The sequence below is a fragment of the Suncus etruscus genome, chromosome 6 (assembly GCF_024139225.1).
Source record: "Suncus etruscus isolate mSunEtr1 chromosome 6, mSunEtr1.pri.cur, whole genome shotgun sequence".
Lineage (NCBI taxonomy): Eukaryota > Metazoa > Chordata > Mammalia > Eulipotyphla > Soricidae > Suncus > Suncus etruscus.
Genome location: NC_064853.1, coordinates 4,119,832 through 4,138,268, shown reverse-complemented (window position 1 = coordinate 4,138,268; position 18,437 = coordinate 4,119,832).

Genomic DNA, 18,437 nt, shown 5'->3' with positions numbered 1-18,437 from the left:
CGCCCCTGGCAGGCACAGGGGACCATATGGAATGCCGGGATTTGAACCACCGTTCTTCTGCATGCAAGGCAAACGTCTTACCTCCATGCTATCTCTCCGACACCAGGAGCACAGATCCAAGAGTAAGACCTGAGTGTCACTGGGTATGACCCCAAAACCAAATGAAATAAAATAAAAATTCAGTGTGTGGGTCCTTCCCATTACTCAGTTCCCATGCTCACCCCTATGCTTTACCTCCCAAAAGGCTGACTCCCCCTCCCCTCCATCTCCCACACCTTCCCCTGGACTTGCCCCCCCACCCTTGCAATCCTCCTCTGTGACCTTAATACCCCCCCACCCCAGCTGTCCTCTGCAAACCAGCAGTGTTTGTCTGGGAGCCCCGCAGCTAATGAATTATGTCTTGTGAGCTGGGTGTGCAGGAGTCCACCTTGGGACAAAGGTTTGACAGAGTGACCCTGACCTTTCCCGGGTCACCCCAGCCGCCAGGGCCCCCATAGACACCCCCACGCTGCCAGCCTGCTCACCTTCCCTCAGAAGTATTCAGATTCCTGAGCTGACAGGGAGGGGACACAGCTGGCCTGTCACAGTTTCTGACCCATTGGGACACTCAACATGTCTTTTCTGTCACCTGCAGAGGCAGAAGGAGCTGAGGACCCCCCTCACCCGCTCCAGGGAAGAGTCATGGGGCACTGCAATGAGGCAGGCACCCACAAATTCTTTTCTTGAAAAGACAGGAAGTCTCGAGTTGGGTTCTTCAGAGGAGGTCGGGGTGATGGAGCACGAGTGGAGAAAAGTGGGGTGTGGTCTCCCCATGACAAGCTCAGGAATGTGACATCTGGGGCCACTGTGCAATGGGCCCGGGACAGGGACACACCAGCCCCTATAGACATGTGATAGTCAGGCCTTCTAGGCCAGATTAGGGCCACAGGAGGCTGGATGTCTGTCTGTCTGTCCAGATACACAAATGAGGGCCTGGAGAGATAGCACAGTGGCATTTGCCTTGCAAGCAGCCGATCCAGGACCAAAGGTGGTTGGTTCGAATCCCGTTGTCCCATATGGTCCCCCGTGCCTGCTAAGAGCTATTTCTGAGCAGACAGCCAGGAGTAACCCCTGATACCGCCGGGTGTGGCCCAAAATCCAAAAAAAACAAAAAAACAAAAAACAGATACACAAATGAGTGAACTGCCTTGAGCTGCTGGCTCTGTCCTTAGCAATGTGCCTGGGCATTTTTTTCTCTCTTCCTTCCTCAGACAAATCACTGGCAATCCTTCACTGGGCCTTCATCTTTCCTCCGTCCAAAATGCATTCTCCAAAAGGCACCTTTGTCAGGACCTGACTTGAAAGAGCAAGAACTTGGCAGCCAGCTGTGTAGATGAGGAACATGCTGAGCAGAACATTTGGGAACATTTTCTAGGATGACCCGTTTCCTCTCCAGAACCCTCATTTCAGTGCTCATGAAGTGATGAACCCCTCCCAGGATGCCCTTCTGAGCCCCCTACAGTGCTCTAACTGTCCCCAGCTTCCTCTAAACCTAAGTCCTGGGCACCTCCTCTTCCTTGCAGCAGTTTTACCCCAAGGCCAGAGGGATGGGAGACACCCCTCCCCAATTCAGGTTTTATTCCCAGAGAGAATTTCTTTTTACTGAGTAAGAACCCCACAACTGTCCTGAGGAAGGGGCTGCAGATGCCAGGAACCCCAAGACCCCCAGACCACAGGGACTCTAGGTGGTCAGAGCCCCAAAGAGGCGGGTAAGTGGTCACTGCTTTTCAGCCGGCAGGTGTCCAGCTCCCGCGCCTCTATCTCTGTGGCCGTTGCTGCCCCTGACTCAGGGCTCAGTGTCCTGGGCCAGCTGCCCGCTCAGCTGTTGTGTCTCCAGAGTCGCCCTCTGTGGCTGAGCATGGGGTGGAGGGGGAGGCTCACCCTGCCTTGTTCTGGCTAAGACCGTTGGATCTGGCCACAGCGGACACCTCTTCCCCCCCCATCCCAGCTGTGTCCGTGACAGGCCCATGATGGGGGTGGCAGGGGGCAGACAGTCCCGTGCAGCTTAATGACGGGCCTGGCTCCAGGAATGCACGGCTGGTCTGGTCCCTCCCCCTCCCTCCACCCTGGCCCTCACGTCATTGAGCATAAATCACACACCCACACTCCAATGGCTGAGCGGGCTGGTCACACCATGGCCAGTCACACCCCACCCCAGAGCCGTCACTGGTGCCTGATTGACAGACAAATCAGCATCTGGATTTCCTGAGCCATCAGGAGTATTTTTGGGGGTGGTGCATTTGGGCCACTCTGAGGGGGTGCTCAGGGCTCAGTCATGGCAGTGTCAGGGGTGGGGACACTATATTAGGTGCCAGGGATGAAACTCAGGTCAGCCAAGTGCCAGTTCAACCCTTCACCCCTATGTTTTCTCTCTCCAGTTCCAGGGTGTCTTTAGCTGTGGGGGAGTCCTCACGGATTTAGGGTTCTCTGGCCTAGAGTTGTGTCCCTAAGATATGAGAGTTCAATCCCACAGCAGCTCTGCAGCTGCTGACATATAAGGATGTTGGGGGGTACATGAGGCTGAGCTAGGCTGAGAAGGGGGTTCAGTCAGTCACACCCCTGAACCATATCATTTAAGGATGAAATCAGCTCCCCCAAACTTTATTACTCACTTGTCTCTCTGAGGCCCCCTATACTCGAGACAGGGGCCTCTGCTTCACCCACATATTCTCCCAGTGTGGAGGTCACACAGGCAGGAGCAAGAAGCCACCTTTTCCCCCAGAACTGCAGTATTACATCTCACTGCTGCCTGCCCGCCCATGTCACTGTCACACCCGAGTCCCACTGGCCACTTGGGGCCGAGGGAGGACGAGGCTTGTCACCCGAAGGAGAATTCCTGAGTCTGGGACGTGACTCAGGGCAGAAGCACAGGCCGGGGCGATGAGAGAATCCATTGCTGCCCGCCCTGCCCACGCCTCCACCACCCCCCCCCAACAGACAAGTGTCACCCCATAAAGCTTTCATTCTCTGCTCTCAGGTCCCTGCCTTCAGTATCCACTCCGGAAGGTGGGGAAGACCAGAGCCTTTTGTCCCCTCAGGACCCAGCACTCCCTTCCTCAGAACTGCAGGGCATGTCCCCTGAAACCTGGGGAGGAGGCTCTGTACCCCACTAACCATTTCTGGGGAGGCCTGGACTCTACTTGCTTTGGGGATAAGGACTTGGGGTTCTGTTCTTTTTTCGTTTTTGTTTTGTTTTTGATTTTGGTTTTTCAGGCCACACCTGTTTGATGCTCAGGGGTTATTCCTGGCTAAGTGCTCAGAAATTGCCCCTGGCTTGGGGGGACCATTTCTTTCTTTCTTTTTTCTTTTTTTTTTTTTTTTTTACAAAGTTGTTCATGATTGAGGGGCCATAGCACAGTGGGGAGGGCATTTTCCTTGCACGTGGCCAACCCAGGTTCGATCCTGGCATCTCATAGGGTTCCCTGGACCTGCCTGGAGTAATTACTGAGCACAGAGCTAAGAGTATTTTTTGTGGGCCACTGTGTGTGGCCCCCCCCCAAAAAAAAAGCTGTTCATGATTTAGTTTCATACAGTTTCCAACACCTTTCTCCAGGGCATATTTTGCGCCACCTATGACCTATGACCCCAGTTTCCCTCCTGGCCTCCCACTTGCCTGCCTCTGGGGCAGACATTTTTTCTTTGTCTGTCTGTCTCCTTTTAGACACTATGGTTTGTAACACTGTCCCTGAAAGGGTACTGTGCCTATCTCTTTGCCTCCTTTCAGCATCCAATTCCTGTCCAGAGTGACCATTCCCAATTCTGTCCCAGAACTAAATCCATCTATGTGGCCATGCTTGGGGGATAGATTCCCCCCTCACACTTCTGGGCTGAACTGTCACCGAACAGGCCCAGTTCCCAGCATCCTTAGGTCATCTGTGGAGGGGTGCATGGGTACTGCCCTTCCTATGTTCTCCACCATCCTGCCCCCCCCCCAATAAAAAAGCAGGGCACCTCTAGCCAGCTGATCTCCTTTCACATGGTTTCCACCACCTTCTCAAATGATTCTAACAGAGTCTTGGAGCTCAGAGGATGCCATGAGGCGTGTTTTTGCTTGTGAGGACCCAGAAGGCAATTCCTGGGCTCTGCAGCTTCGAGCATCTATTGTTCTAAACAGTCAAAAGTCTGTACCATGGGGCCAGAGAGATAGTACAGCGGTAGGGCGCTTACCTTGCATGGGGCCAACCCAGGATGGACCTTGGTTCGATTCCCAGCAAACCATATGGTCCCCCAAGCCTGCCAGGGGTGATTTCTTTTGTTGGGGCCACACCCAGCGGTGCTCAGGGGTTACTCCTGGCTGTCTGCTCAGAAATAGCTCCTGGCAGGCACGGGGGACCATATGGGACACCGGGATTTGAACCAACCATCTTAGGTCCTGGATTGGCTGCTTGCAAGGCAAACACCGCTGTGCTATCTCTCCAGGCCCACCAGGGATGATTTCTAAGTGCAGAGCCAGGAGTAACCTCTGAGTGCTGCCAGGTATGATTTCCCCCCCACCCCCCAAAGCCAGAACCATGATGGATGGAGCCATGTGGCTGCTCAGAGGTGAGGTGTTTGAACCATGGGCAGCTGGGGGGTAGGGGGTGTTGTCCTTAGGGAAAGGGTAGGACAGGGCATTGCTGTGTCTTGGCACAAAGTAGGGGGATACTGGAAGGGCAGGACACACCCCAGGAACCCGCAATTTTCTGGGGAAACCAGCCTAGTCACAAAGCAGGAAATAGGGTTAGAAAAGGCACAAGAGGCAGGATCAGAGCCATAGCACAGCAGGGATGGTGTTTGCCTTGCACGAAGCAGACACCGGTTCAATCCCTGGGGACTCAGCCTCGAAAATCCTCCTGACTCTGGGCTGAACTGGCCTCCCTGTACCCTATAACATGAAGGTGGGAAGCAAGACAGGCTCATAGCTCCTGGTCACAACTGTCTTTTTGGGCCAGAGCGGTGCTGCAAAAGCAGTAGGGCATTTGCCTTGCAGGTGCTAACCCAGACTGACAGCGGTTCGATTCCCCGGCCTCTCATATGGTCCTCTAAGCCAGGAGCAATTTCTGAACATATAGTCAGGAGTAATCCCTGAGCATAACTGAGTGTGGTCCAAAAAGCAAAAAAAAAAAAAAAAAAAGACTGTCTTCTCTATCCAGATCTATGTGTGGGTCAGAGGAACTGCATTCTCACATGTGAGTCATGGTGCAGAGCTTCCAAACTGGGCTGCAAAAGGCAGACGTGTCCCCTGTGTCTGCTGGTCCTGTGGGCTGAGTTGGGGGAAGGGTCTCGCCAAGTTTAGGGACATGTAAGTAGTCACTTCCTGGTTCCATCAGCTACCCTTCCCCTGCACCCCCCAGCTCTGTCCCTGTGATGTGCACAGGACCATGCCTGGTGCCCCTCAAGCAAAACCACAAAACCATCCCTGTTAAGATGACATCCAGCTATTAACCCAAATCAAAGGCGGTCCCCCATCTTGCTATTTCCCTTAAATCTCTCCTTTGATATGTAAATGCCCACCTGTATCCCCCCTGCCTTGCTCCACCCTGGTGGATTTTGTTCTGGGATAATAAATAAAAGTCAGTTCTGGCTTTGGGCAGAGGCAGAGAGCCAAGGCAAAAAGCAGTCTGGCTTCATGGCTCTCTCCTGACTGGCTTCGCTTATTATTTATTTCTTCGCTGCTAGCTTGCTTCTTCAGACCCATCTGTTTAAGAGGTTCGACACATGGCGTGTTGGGGGAATCTAGCAATTCGTGGATTTTTATTTGACACATCTCAGAGAAAGAGACTCGCTGGGATTTCACCCTGTGGGGCTTGTCCAGAAAGGGCTCAGTCAGCAGGCAGCAGGGAGGTAAGGGAGGATGTCATTTTGGTCATAACCCCCAAGGCTGCACTAATGGTCGAACACATGTGTTCCTTCTCCAGGCAGGAGCCGGAAGGTGAGACCCACCTTTGGCTCAGCTGGCCCCCCCATCAAACCAGTCCTACACCCCAGCCTTCTCCCCTGGAAAAGTGACCCAGCATTTCCTGCCCTTCACTATTTTCCTGGGGTGCAAAACCGGAACAAAAATAGGTCGGTTCCGTTTATTCCAAGTAGACAGCCAGGGAAAGGTGACAACAAAGGGCACATGGTCAGAGAACATGTCCAGGTCACAGTTGGGGATCCTGGAACAAGTCTCTCTCCGGGGCTGGACTTGGCCTTCTGCACCCCAGGATGTGACTCAAACAATTTTCTTCTCCATCGGCCCGGCCCGTTACAAAATGTTTTTATTTGGTCACACCAGTTTCCTCTATCCCTTAAACACGAATCACCACGTTTCACGCCAGAAGGAGTTTTTAGACTTTCTAGTGTTTTCTCCCTTTGTGAACAGCAGGTCCTAGAGCTGAGTGGCGTTAAATTTCTCTAACTCAGAACCTCGGGCAAAGGTCTGGCCTTATTTAGCTCAGCACCACTTGAGGTCTAGTGGGGGTCAACCCCCTCCAGACTAGGCTAATGCATAAGAAGATTCTTGGCTCTATGCACAGGAATCACTCCTGGTGGTGCTTGGGGGACGACTATATGAGATGCCGGGGATCAAACTCAGGTCAGCAACGTGCAAGGCAAATAAATACCTTATCCTCTATGCTATTGCTCCAGCCTGAAATGAATCTCTTTGTGGAAGGTCAATCCCGTGGGACCCTTAGTTTGTGGAGGAAAAAGTGGGTAGGGGTGTTGGCTACTGTCTAAAGTCCTGCCCTGTGTCTGTCTCAGGATCTAGGTCTTACACAATCCATGGCTCAGGGGACCAGGGATGAGAAATAAAGGTGGGGGGTCAGGAGTGATAGAACAGTGGGGAGAGTGCTTGCTTTGCATATAACCAACCTGGGTTAAAACCACAGCATCCTGTAGGGTCCCCCAAACCCCGCCAGAGTAATTTTTGAGTGCAGAGACAGGAGTAAGCCCTGAACACTGCTGGGTGTGGCCCCAAAACAAACCAACAAAAATAAACAAACAAAAAACACGAGAGAGAGCGAGAGAGAGAGAGAGAGAGAGAACAAGGGTAAGGCACTTGCCTTGCGTGCAACCAATTAGATCTGATCCCAGATATCGCATCCGGTCCTCTGGCCCCCAATAAAAGTGATCCTGAGCACTAAACCAGGAGTAAGCCCTGAGCATCACCAGGTGTCCTCCCCCCCCAAAATAAGAAACATAACTCAGACTTCCAGCCCAGGAACCCCCATCTGGTTTCCATCCCTGCAACTCTCTCTCTCTCTCTCTCTCTCTCTCTCTCTCTCTCTCTCTCTCTCTCTCTCTCTCTCTCTCTCTCTCTCTCTCTCTCTCTCACTGCAGCTGCACCAGGCATTGAGGAAAAAAACACCAAACAAGGACTTGTCCTAAGGGAAAGGTCTGGGTTGGTTCCTGAACGTTGAACTTGAAGGCCCCCAGGAAACCAAGTCAGAGAAGAACCCTGGGCATCTCTCATCCCTGGGCCCTCCAAGCTGGCAGCAAAGGTGCCATCCCAGGTAGGGCAGAGAGAGAGCAGCCTCTACCCACCTGAACCCTAGCAGCCCCTAGACTTCTTCGGCCTCATGAACTGACCTGCAGCCTCCCATGCTCCCGTATGCAGGAAAGGATTGGGGGGGGGGGCACCCTGAGAGCTCGTGAGGCACAGGACACTGAGGTTACACTCATGTGTATGTGTTTGGGGTTGTGTATTCAGCCACCTGACTTCCCACATCATTACATCTGCTAGGGCCCAGCCCTAACTAAGCCTTGGTGTGCCTCAGTTTCCTCATGTTGCGCATGGAGGATCTCTCGAGAATCGGGGAGATACGGCCATGTTTCCTAGGGTTTTGGAAGAGGAAACTGCCCCTATGTAATGAATGCAGTGGGCTCAGGGTGCCCTAAGATAGTGGTTCTGCTCAGCACATCCCCTGCCACTCAGTGACCTCCCAGGGACCTTTTCCCGGTGGGGGACACGCTGTCCACCCAATCCTGACTCAAGTGGTTCCCATCCAGGGCTGTTCTGACTGAGAAAATTCCACTCCAGGCTCCACCAGGTCCTCCACCCCCGCAGCACCCCCTTCCCAGGGCGGGGGCCCCTGCTCCACCAGGAGCCAAGTGCCAGAATGTTCTGGAAGGAGGGGCCTGTACACAGTGAAGCCAACTTTCCCTGAGGAATTCCAGCCTCCCCCACAGCACCCAGCTGTGGCTACCCAGCCCAGCACCTCTAAGCAGCCCAAGTGCCTCTGCTCAGGTCAGGAAGTTGCTCTCTCACCCTGCTGCCTGGGACCAGGCAAAAAGTCAGGCCATTTAAGGAGAGGTGACAGTCACAAGGCCAAGGGAGCGTGACCTCAGTGCATGACAGACGTGCCGCCTGGCTCTGCGCTCAAGGCTTGTGGGGAGAGGAGGGGCCCAGGCCGCTTCGTTTAGTTTCCTGGTGTCAGGCTCAGCGGAACCTTTCCAGCTCCAGCCACATGGTGACATCGGGGACGGCACTTCCTGAGGGGAGAGGGGGCAGCTTAGCTCCCCGGTCAAGAAAGACTTGGGGGTCCCTGGGCTGAGAAAGTTGCAGGAGCGAAGCTGGGATTGAAGTTGGCACTTGGATATGAAAAAGCAGATCAAGTGGGTTGCTGCAGGGGCCAAAGAGGCAATGCAGTTTTTAGGGTGCTCAGCCTTGCAGGCAGCCTACCTAAGTTTTATCTCTAGCACTGCAGAGGGTCCCCAGAGCCAGGAGTGAGTCCTGAGCACAGCTAGGTGTAGCCCCAACATTGAAAACCCTAAACAAAACAACAACAAAAATAAAACAATTGGGGCCAGCGTGATAGTACCAGGGGGAGGGAGTTTGCCTTGCATGCAGCCAAAATGGGGCTTGATCCCCAGCATCCCATATGGTCTCTGAGCACTTACCATGAATGATTCCTGAGCACAGAGCCAGGAGTAACCCCTGACCATTTCTGGATATGCCCCCAAAATCAAGTTGCTTAAAAAATTGTTCCAAGAGGACTCAAGAGCACCTCAGCCTTAGGAGTGGTGGAAGAGGCCTCAGAAACCCCCAAATTCTAACAGAGGGTGGTTCAAGGTCAGCAGCTGGCAGACATGGTCTGGCACCAGCTAGTTTCTGCTTTTGTATTTATTTACCTGATGGGAGTCAAGAAACTCTAGCACATTGCATTGGAGCAGGGAGTGGGGGCCTGCCTGGGAGCCCCCCAGGAAAGAAAGCCCCACTATGTGCCCCTGCCCCCCACCATCCTTCTGGGTATCACAGAAAGTGGCTCCAGGGAGGGTCCCCAAGATGAACAAACAAACAGTCAAATACTAGAAAGATGATTCAAATAGTTGAGATATCAAGTGCTTAGACACCTGGGAGCACCCCTTCGTCATGAGCCAACCCCCCACTTCGGGTCTAATCAGGAGTATGGCGAGGATCTGAGAGCTAGTACAAAGAGCAGGGCGCTCTTTGTAGTTCGATCACTTTGTAGTTCGATCATTGGCACCTCCAGGGTTCCCCAAGACCCATCTCCCTGAACACAGAGACAGAAGTCAGCCCTGAGCACTACTGGATGTACTAAAAACAACCATCAGGGGCTAGAGTGATAACACAAAGGTAGGGCATTTGCCTTGCATGTGGCCAACTCGGACCTGGCTTCGATTCCCAGCATCCCATATGGTCCCCCGAGTCTGGCAGGAGAGATTTCTGAGTGCAGAGCCAGGAGTAACCCCTGAACATTGCCGGGAGTGACCCCCACAAAAAAAAACCCAAAACAAAAACATTTAAAAAAAAACATCAATAAAGTTTCCCCACTCCACCTCCCACTGGCCCCAGAAGTTCAAACCTGCCCAAGACTACAGAAAATGTGTGTTTGAAGGGACGAACCCTGCTGGAGGGTCATGCGCTGGGATGGGTCATTTTTGTTTGTTTTTGTTTCTGGTCTGCGCCAGGAGGTGCTCAGGGGTTACACCCCCCCTTGTTATGGTTCCCGCCCAAGGCTATATCTGTAAAATCCTCAGTCTCAGGGCCTGCAGTGCTCTTTGTCCCCATGCCTGGTGACATACCACACACAACAACACGCCTCACACACACACCACACACATCACACGTACCACACACAGCACACTTGCCTCATACAAATCACACTATGCACAGCACGTAGCAACACCACACACTACATACCACACAACAACCTTGCCCACAACACAGCACCACACACACACAGCATAAAGCACCTCGTACCACTAACCCCCCCTGCACACACGGTACACACACTCCATACAGTAGGCACACACACACAATCCCACACGTAGCAACAACCACATCGCACCACAGACCACTTGACACCCTACCCAGCGCACACACTTGGACATTCCACCACACACACTGCCACCCTCAGCTGCTCACGCCTGGGCTGGCACTGCCCTCTCTGGCACCTGCTCCCCTGCAGCTGCTGCCCTCTCACGTTCTGAGGGGTGCTGTGTCCCCGCACCCTGCTCTCCCCACCCTTCCAGCCCCAGGGGCAGTGTCTCCTTCATCTGAGCCCAGTGCCCCAGGACTGAGAGGTGGGGGGGGGGAGCCCAAGATGCTGGGGACATGCTTTGGGTTTTGCCCTTCTGGTGCACCTGCCCTGTCCCTAGGCTCCTTGAATTCACTCAGACCTGGTTCCAGGGCCTCAGAGAGGTGGGCCAGGGAGGTAGGTGCCAAAGGGCTGGAAGGGTGGACATAGAATGCAGGCCACTGGGGACTTCAGGCCCAGCATGTACCAGTTGCTCCAAGCACTGTTGAGGTTTGGTGCCAAATGGTAGAAAGAAAAGAAAGAAAGAAAGAAAGAAAGAAAGAAAGAAAGAAAGAAAGAAAGAAAGAAAGAAAGAAAGAAAGAAAGAAAGAAAGAAAGAAAGAAAGAAAGAAAGAAAGAAAGAAAGAAAGAAAGAAAGAAAGAAAGAAAGAAAGAAAGAAAGAAAGAAAGAAAGAAAGAAAGAAAGAAAGAAAGAAAGAAAGAAAAAGAAAGAAAGAAAGAAAAAGGAAGGAAGGAAGGAAGGAAGGAAAGAAGGAAAGAAAGAAAGAAAGAGAGAGAGAGAGAAGGAAGAAGAAAGAAAAAGAAAGAAAGAAAGAAAGAAAGAAAGATGGAAAGAAAGAAAGAAAGAAGAAAGGAAGAAGTGAAAAGAAAGAAAGAAAGAAAGAAAGAAAGGAAGGAAGGAAGGAAGGAAGAAAGAAAGGAAGGAAGAAAACGAAAGAAAGAAAGAAAGGAAGAGGGAGAGTCAGAAGGAAGGAAGGTGGAAGGAAGGGAAGGAAGAAGGAAGGAAAAAATGAAAGAAGAAAGTAGGAAGGGAGGAAGGGAAGAAGGGAGGGATTGCACTCTGGCTCTGAAGGGTGGCTGAAAGTAAGGAAGAACGGAAGGAAGGAAGGAAGGAAGGAAGGAAGGAAGGAAGGAAGGAAGGAAGGAAGGAAGGAAGGAAGGAAGGAAGGGAGGGAGGGAGGGAGGGAGGGAGGGAGGGAGGGAGGGAGGGAGGGAGGGAGGGAGGGAGGAAGGGAGGAAGGGAAGAAAGGAGGAAGGGAGGGACGGAGGGAGGGAGGGAGGGAGGGAGGAAGGGAAGAAAGGAGGAAGGGAGGAACAGAGGGAGGGAGAGTTAGGGACTGCCTCCTGGCTCTGTACCCTTGCAGGATGCCTCTAGGCACCTCAAGGAGCACATGTGTTGAGCCAGGGAGTAAATGTGTGCTGGCTGTAGCCAAGGCAAAGCCCTCAGCCCTGTACTATCTCCCTGGCCCTCACCCCTTCCCTTCTGTTCCCTTCCTGTAGACCAGTTGGGTTTGATTCCCTGCACCCCATATGATCCCCCTGAATACAGCCTAAAGTGTGTGTGTGTGTGTGTGTGTGTGTGTGTGTGTGTGTGTGTGTGTGTGTGTGTGTGTGTGTGTGTGTGTGTGTGTGATCCCTGAGCACAGAATCAGGAGGAGGCTCTAAGCATTGCTGGGTACAGACCAAATAAAAAAATTCAGTACTGACAACTGAGCATTTCCCACCATGTTTCCTTGTCTTTGAGATGTGTTCCCAACAGCCTTTGCGGTGCCTTCCCAGCAGCTTTTGCGGCCTGCCTAGGCAGTTCCTTAGCTTCTTTGCTTTCCCTTGCTGGCTGACTCTTATTGTGCCTTTTCAGCTCCATCTTTCTTATTCCTCTTGGCCATTGTGCCAGCAAGACAGACACTAGGGATGGCCCTTGGGCACTTGAGTGTATGGCAAGCTCTTTTCTTTTCAGTGTCTTCCATTGTTCCCGCAGGTACTTTCCACTGCAGAGGACAGTTTCATTAATTGGGGAGTGTTTCTCTTGGATAGCTTAGTGCAGATTTTTTGGAAGCTCTGGACCCAGGAAGGAGCTGGACTCAGGGTCGCTCTTGTGCTGGCTGAAACAGTGTGTCCAGCATAACCTGACTCATAGCTGAGGCCCCTTTGGGGGATGGGAGATAGGGGGGGAGAACCTCCTGATGTTTTTAGAATGCACATTCTGTTCCATTGCTCTGCCAGTTAAAAACTCATCCTCTCTGCCTCTTCCTTCATCTGCTTTGCCCAGTCCTGTGTTTTGCAGTCCAGGGTTCAAGCCGTTGATTCTATTTCTAGTTGTTTCTGACGCAGTGTGCTGTGACCCCCCACGGCTGTCCAAACAAGGAAGCGGCCTGTGAATAAGGCCTGTGTCTGGCGAGTAAGGTCACTGTCGCCTCCCCCCCCCCCCCCCCGATTTAATTCCTCCTTTTGCTATTTCACCATGTCAGCTCATAAAAGCAGGCCTGAGGTCAGGCCTCATAAATGCCCGAGTGGCCTTTGTGTGAAACGACACCAAACACAGCTGAGCGCACCCCCAAGTTGGCTCAGGCAGATATCAGATGCCTGTGGTGGGGGTGAGGTTCATTACCAGAAGGACCAGCAGAGTAGATTTGGGCGAGAACAGACAACAAGGCCCACGGTCCACTTTAGCATAACCCTGGATGGACAACAAGCATGACCTGTGGGCCAGATGGTCTGAGTGTTTGAGCTCTGCCTCAGCCACTAAGTGACTTCATGACACAGTTCTCGCTGGGCTTTGGTTTCCTCTAGGAAACTGGGCAGTCATGGCCTTGCATAACAGGCAATCTGGGTTTTCTCCTGCCTCTGTTTAGGGCTCATCCCTGGCAGTGCTTAGGGGGTCCTGTGTGGCTCCAGGAATCGAGTTCAGTGGGCTGAGGGCAAGGCCAATGCCTTAACCGGCTCTTCAGGCTGGCTTGCACAGTGCAAAGCACAAAATCCAAGGAATTTGGAATTTCTAGCACATAGATCTTTCAATGGCCCAAGCAAATGTTTAAGAAATGTTAACTTGGAGGGCCGGAGAGATAGCACAGTGGTAAGGCATTTGTTCTGCACGCAGTTGATCCAGGACAGGTGGTGGTTTGAATCCCAGCATCCCATATGGTCCCCTGAGCCTGCCAGGAGCGATTTCTGAGCACAGAACCAGGAGTAACCCCTGAGCACCACCAGGTGTGGCCCAAACACCCCCCCACAATGTTAACTTGGGTCAGATCGAATGCACAGTGGGGAGGGTGTTTGCCTTGCAAGCGACTGGCCCGGGTTTGAGCCACGGCATCCCATATGGTTCCCTGAGCACTGCCAGGAGTAACCCCTGAGTACCTCTGGATGTGGCTTTCCTAAAAAAATGAAATATTAACCTAAGGCCTGAGCAATAGTACAGTGGAGGAGGAACTGGGGTGTTTGCCTTGCATGCAACCAACCTGCGTTTGATCTCTGCCATCCATATAGTCCCCAAGAACCACCAGGAGTAATTCCTGAGTGCAGAGCCAGGAGCAATCCCTGAGCACTGCTGGGTGTGGCCCTAAAACAAAAGAAAACAAAATGTTAACCTGGAAACTGTCCCTATACACGAAGGTGGGGGTTCATGGCAGGAGTCCAGTGTGTCCCCCACTTCTGCCAGAACCATCTTCCTGCTTGGCCAAGCACCTTTGTTCCATAGAGCCTCCCCTCCCCCTGGGGGCTGGAGTCACCAGCAAGGCCCCCCTTTTGAAGTGTGACTCATATGCTAGATTCAAGGAGTAAAAAGCAGAACGAGGGATAGGGGCATAGCCTGGGGGACAAACCTTTATGCAGAAGCATCTTTAACACCGCCCCCCCCCCTTCTAATCCCAACTCTCAATGCCAGACACACATCACTTCTCTTGCTCTCAGTCTTCTCAGTTATAACTAGGCCCACAAGTGCCAGCTATTTTGGCTTCCAATAGATCAAACAAAAAAGCTTGGAATTCTTGTCGAAGGAGCTAGCACTGAGCTAGCTCTGAGCAGTGGAGGGTCCTTCCCACATCTCCTCTGGGGGCCCCAAAAGCCTCCTCCTTGCCCCCCCTACCCCAAAAGGCTTTGTCTTGTAGGATCTGAATAATCAATGCTATGATTTGGAATAATGGGGGCTTCCCCCCAGGGAACTGAGGACAATACCGAGTGCCCTATACATTGACCAGGCAGCCGCAGATGGTGGCAGGACTCTCTAGACTGACACCTTTCATCAAGAACCACCTTCTTCCTTCTCAGCAGGGGAAACTGAGGCAGAGAGGAAGTAGCAACTTGGGATCACAAAGCTGTGATTTGTGGCTGGTAAAAACCCAAATGCACCAGGAGATTTTTCTCAGGGGTTCCCTCTTGCTTTCAGCCAAGTCCTCTCAGGAGGATGGTTTTGGGGATCCCTCCTTTCTCATTACGTTCCTATCTCAGCCTCACTCTACCCTGGAGATTCCCTGTGAACCCAACAAAGCAGTGTGAGGGGCCAGAGAGAATCCCATGGACCCAGGAGCTGATTGCAGAAGACAGATTAACCCCAAGCCCACAGACACTCAGCATCTTGGTGACTGACAAAGGGGCAGAGTAGCTGGCTGCTGGCAGCAGAGAAATGCCTTGTTTTAACCAAGTCTGCCAGACCTCTTCTGAGTTGCATCCTTGATGTTCTGCTTCCTGAGGCTTCTCCTCTCACACTCTGGAAACCTCATTCTTTCTGGAACATCTCAGACCTTATTTCATCTCCGAATTCCCAAGAATGTGATCATGGTACCTGTGACAAGGTCCGACTCCACTGGCCCCCAAACAAGCAGGTAAAAAGCTTTTGAAAGCACCATAATGATCAGAAAGGCTAGTCACTGGCAATGATACTTGGACCTGTAGGAGGGCCATGGGGAGCTTATTTGGCCAGAGCAGCAGGAGCCTTCCTGTCAGGGCCCCGTCTTACCAGTCAGGCAGCTACTGGGTTGGTAAAAAAGCTAGGTGTCCTTGGGGCAGGAGTGATAGCACAGCAGGAAGGGCGCTGGCCTTGCATGTGGCTGGCCCAGGTTCCATCCCTGGCATCCCAAAGTGTTCCTCCAGCCTTCCAGGAGTGATCTCTGAGTGCAGAGCCCTGAACACAGCCTGGTGTGACCCCAAAACAACACATTTAAAGAAGGAGGAAGAGGAGGAAGAAGAGGAGGAAAATCCAGAGAGGCTGGCAGTGGATTTGTCTGGCTGTTGTATTGGAGCCACACCCAGCTATGCTCAGAGCTGACTCCTGGCTCTGTGCTCAGAGATCTCTCCTGGTGGGGCTGGGGGACCCTACGGGATGTCAAGGATCAAACCTGGGTCCTGTCCTCTCTGTCCTGTACCCTCCATCCTGTCTCCTCTGTCCTATCTCCCAAGCAATTGTTCTTGGTGGCAGAGGACACTTCACTGGGAGGAGAGATGAAGGCAGAACCAACAGCTCAAGAGTGGCCACACAGAGATGAGCTAAGACAAAGTCCTGTCCAGGCTCAAGCCCAGGTCCTCCCCCTACAAGCTGCCTCCCAAGATTTCCTGAGACATCACAGCAAGATCTTCCTTTCCCCAGATTGGCTTCCTTTCCTTGGTCTCTTGGAAGCAAAGTCGGTCTCTGACCTCAGACAACTGACAAAGGCATGGGCTGCTCTCACTGCTCCGATGCCAACGGTGAACAGGCCAATCCAGCGAGCCTCCCAGCTCCTGACCCTGGTGGCAGGCTGTGTGGGACCCATAAAGATTGGGTATCTATGGGAGTCAAAGGACAGAAAACGTTTCCACAAGGAGAATGAGTAGCATCGTGTCGACTCTGCAGGAGAAAGAAAGGGACCCTAAAGATCGCCATGAGCTTTTGAGTTTACCAGAGAGACACAGAGACCAAAATGTTGGCACCAGAAGAGAGCCAGGAGGAATTCATCCCAGTACCACTGGGTATGGTCCCATCCTGCCTCCAAAATTTTTTTTTTTTTTTTTTTTTTGGTTTTTGGACCACACCTAGCAGCATTCAGGGATTACTCCTGGCTCTGTGCTCAGAAATCACTCCTGGCAGGCTCGGGGGACCATATAGGATGCTGGAGATTGAACCTGAGTCCATTCCAGGCCGACCGTGTGCTAGGCAAATGCCCTACTGTTGTGCCATCTCTCTGGCTTACCTCCTTCAAATTTTCATATATAGATAACTAATAAAAGTATTAAGAGATAAAGGAGAGATAACACAGAAGGGACGGCACTTGCCTTGCATGCAGCTGCCCCGGGTTCCATCCCTGGCATCCCGTGAAATTCCCTAAGCACCTCCAGGAGTGATCCCTTAGTGATCCCTTAGGGATCCCTTAGATCCCTTAGAGCCAGGAGTCAGTCCTGAGCACCACCTGATGTCCTTCCTCCCCCAAATGTATCATATTATCCAGATAAAAAATTGAAAGAAGCCAGGAAAAAGTTGACAGATCAACCAATATTTCTCTCTCAATTACTAGAAAATCAAACCATAAACAGTCAAATGTGATATGTTTGATCAGTTTGATGAACACCCTCTGATTTGATGAGTCATAAAAAAATCCCAAGAATAATCATGAGAGAATATCCATTTTCCTTAATCGCAGATGGAAGTTACCTCATTATCTCAGCATCTTCCAGAAAACAAGTATCATCCTGGTCATATTCTTTGAATATGAGTAATTGAATTTAAGTCGTACAAGTGACTGAATTGAAGACAAGTAATGAAATAGAAATCGGTAGCGAAAACAAAACTTTCACATCTTGAAAATTAAAAATAAAATCTAAGTAATTGCTGCTCAAGAGATTATAATGAAAAGTGATTGACCCTCCGCATAAAAAAGGGGCCAAGAAAGATGATTTTTGGATACTCGCCTTGCATGTGGTCTATCCCATTTCTATCCTAGCCCCACCAGGAGTAATCCTTGAGCACAGAGCCAGAGTAAACCCTGAGCACTGCCAGGTGTGTCTCTTCTCCCTCCCAGTTTATGAATAAATAGATAGAAAAATAACATTAGCAACACAGACTCGTTTTCTATAGGGAAAGCTGCGCTCAGAGAGAAGTGCAGTCTTACTGACATTTGCAAGGAAATAAAAATGAATGTGGTAGCTCCAACTGAAAAAAATTGGGGAGAAAAACTCAACCTCAACCCAAAGAAAAAGAATGGGGGACACAGTGAGGAGAGAACAGGCATCTATAAATAGGTGGTCGAGGGACCAGAGAGATAGTAGGGTGTTTGCCTTGCAATCAGCCCAACCAGGAGGGACGGTGGTTCAAATCCTGGCATCTCATATGGTCTCCCGGGCCTGCCAGGAGCGATTTCTACAGAGCCAGAGTAACCCCTGAGCACCATCGAGTGTGACCCAAAAAGCAAAACCAAAAAAAAAAGGGGGGGGGGGTGGTCGTGATCACGGCAGGACCATGTTTCCCTGCACAGAAAGACTGAAATAACCAAGCACTGGTCTTGAGAAAAACTATTAACAGGGATCTACAAGGTCCTTCTAACTTGGACCTGTGGGCCAAAAATAAAAGAGGAAAAGACACAAATATTTACTCACAAAGACAACAGAAGGATATAAAGAGCAGGGATTTATTTATTTGTTTGGGTTTTTTTTTGGGGGGGGGGGTCAGAGCACACCTGGCAATGTTCAGGGCTTACTCCTGGCTCTGCACTCAGGGATCACTCCTGACAGTGCTCAAGTGATCCTATGGGATGCCGGGATCGAACCCAGGTTGGCAGTGTGCAAGGTCAATGCCCTCACAGTGTACTATCTCTCCAGCCTATCCCTATCCGCAGAGAAATTTAAAAAAGAGAAACTACAATGAGCAGTTTATGCCAATAGATTTGGCAATTAGATGCGTTTCTAAAAATAAAATATATCGAGGCTGACTCAAGTATCAAGTGTGATTAATCCTACAGTGATCAAAGAAACGGAAGCGATATTTCAAGTCCTGCCCCGGCAAAGGGTGAACTTTGTCTAACAGATAATTTCCTCTAAGATTTCATGGGACAGATCCTTCCCAACCAACAAAAATTCCTCTGCTTTGAGATAACACAAGAATGCTCCCTAAGTCACTCTCTGAGCCAGGCGTAATTTTCATTCTAAACATCAGGTCAGAAGGAGAAGAGAAAACAAAAAGATTTCCGGCCC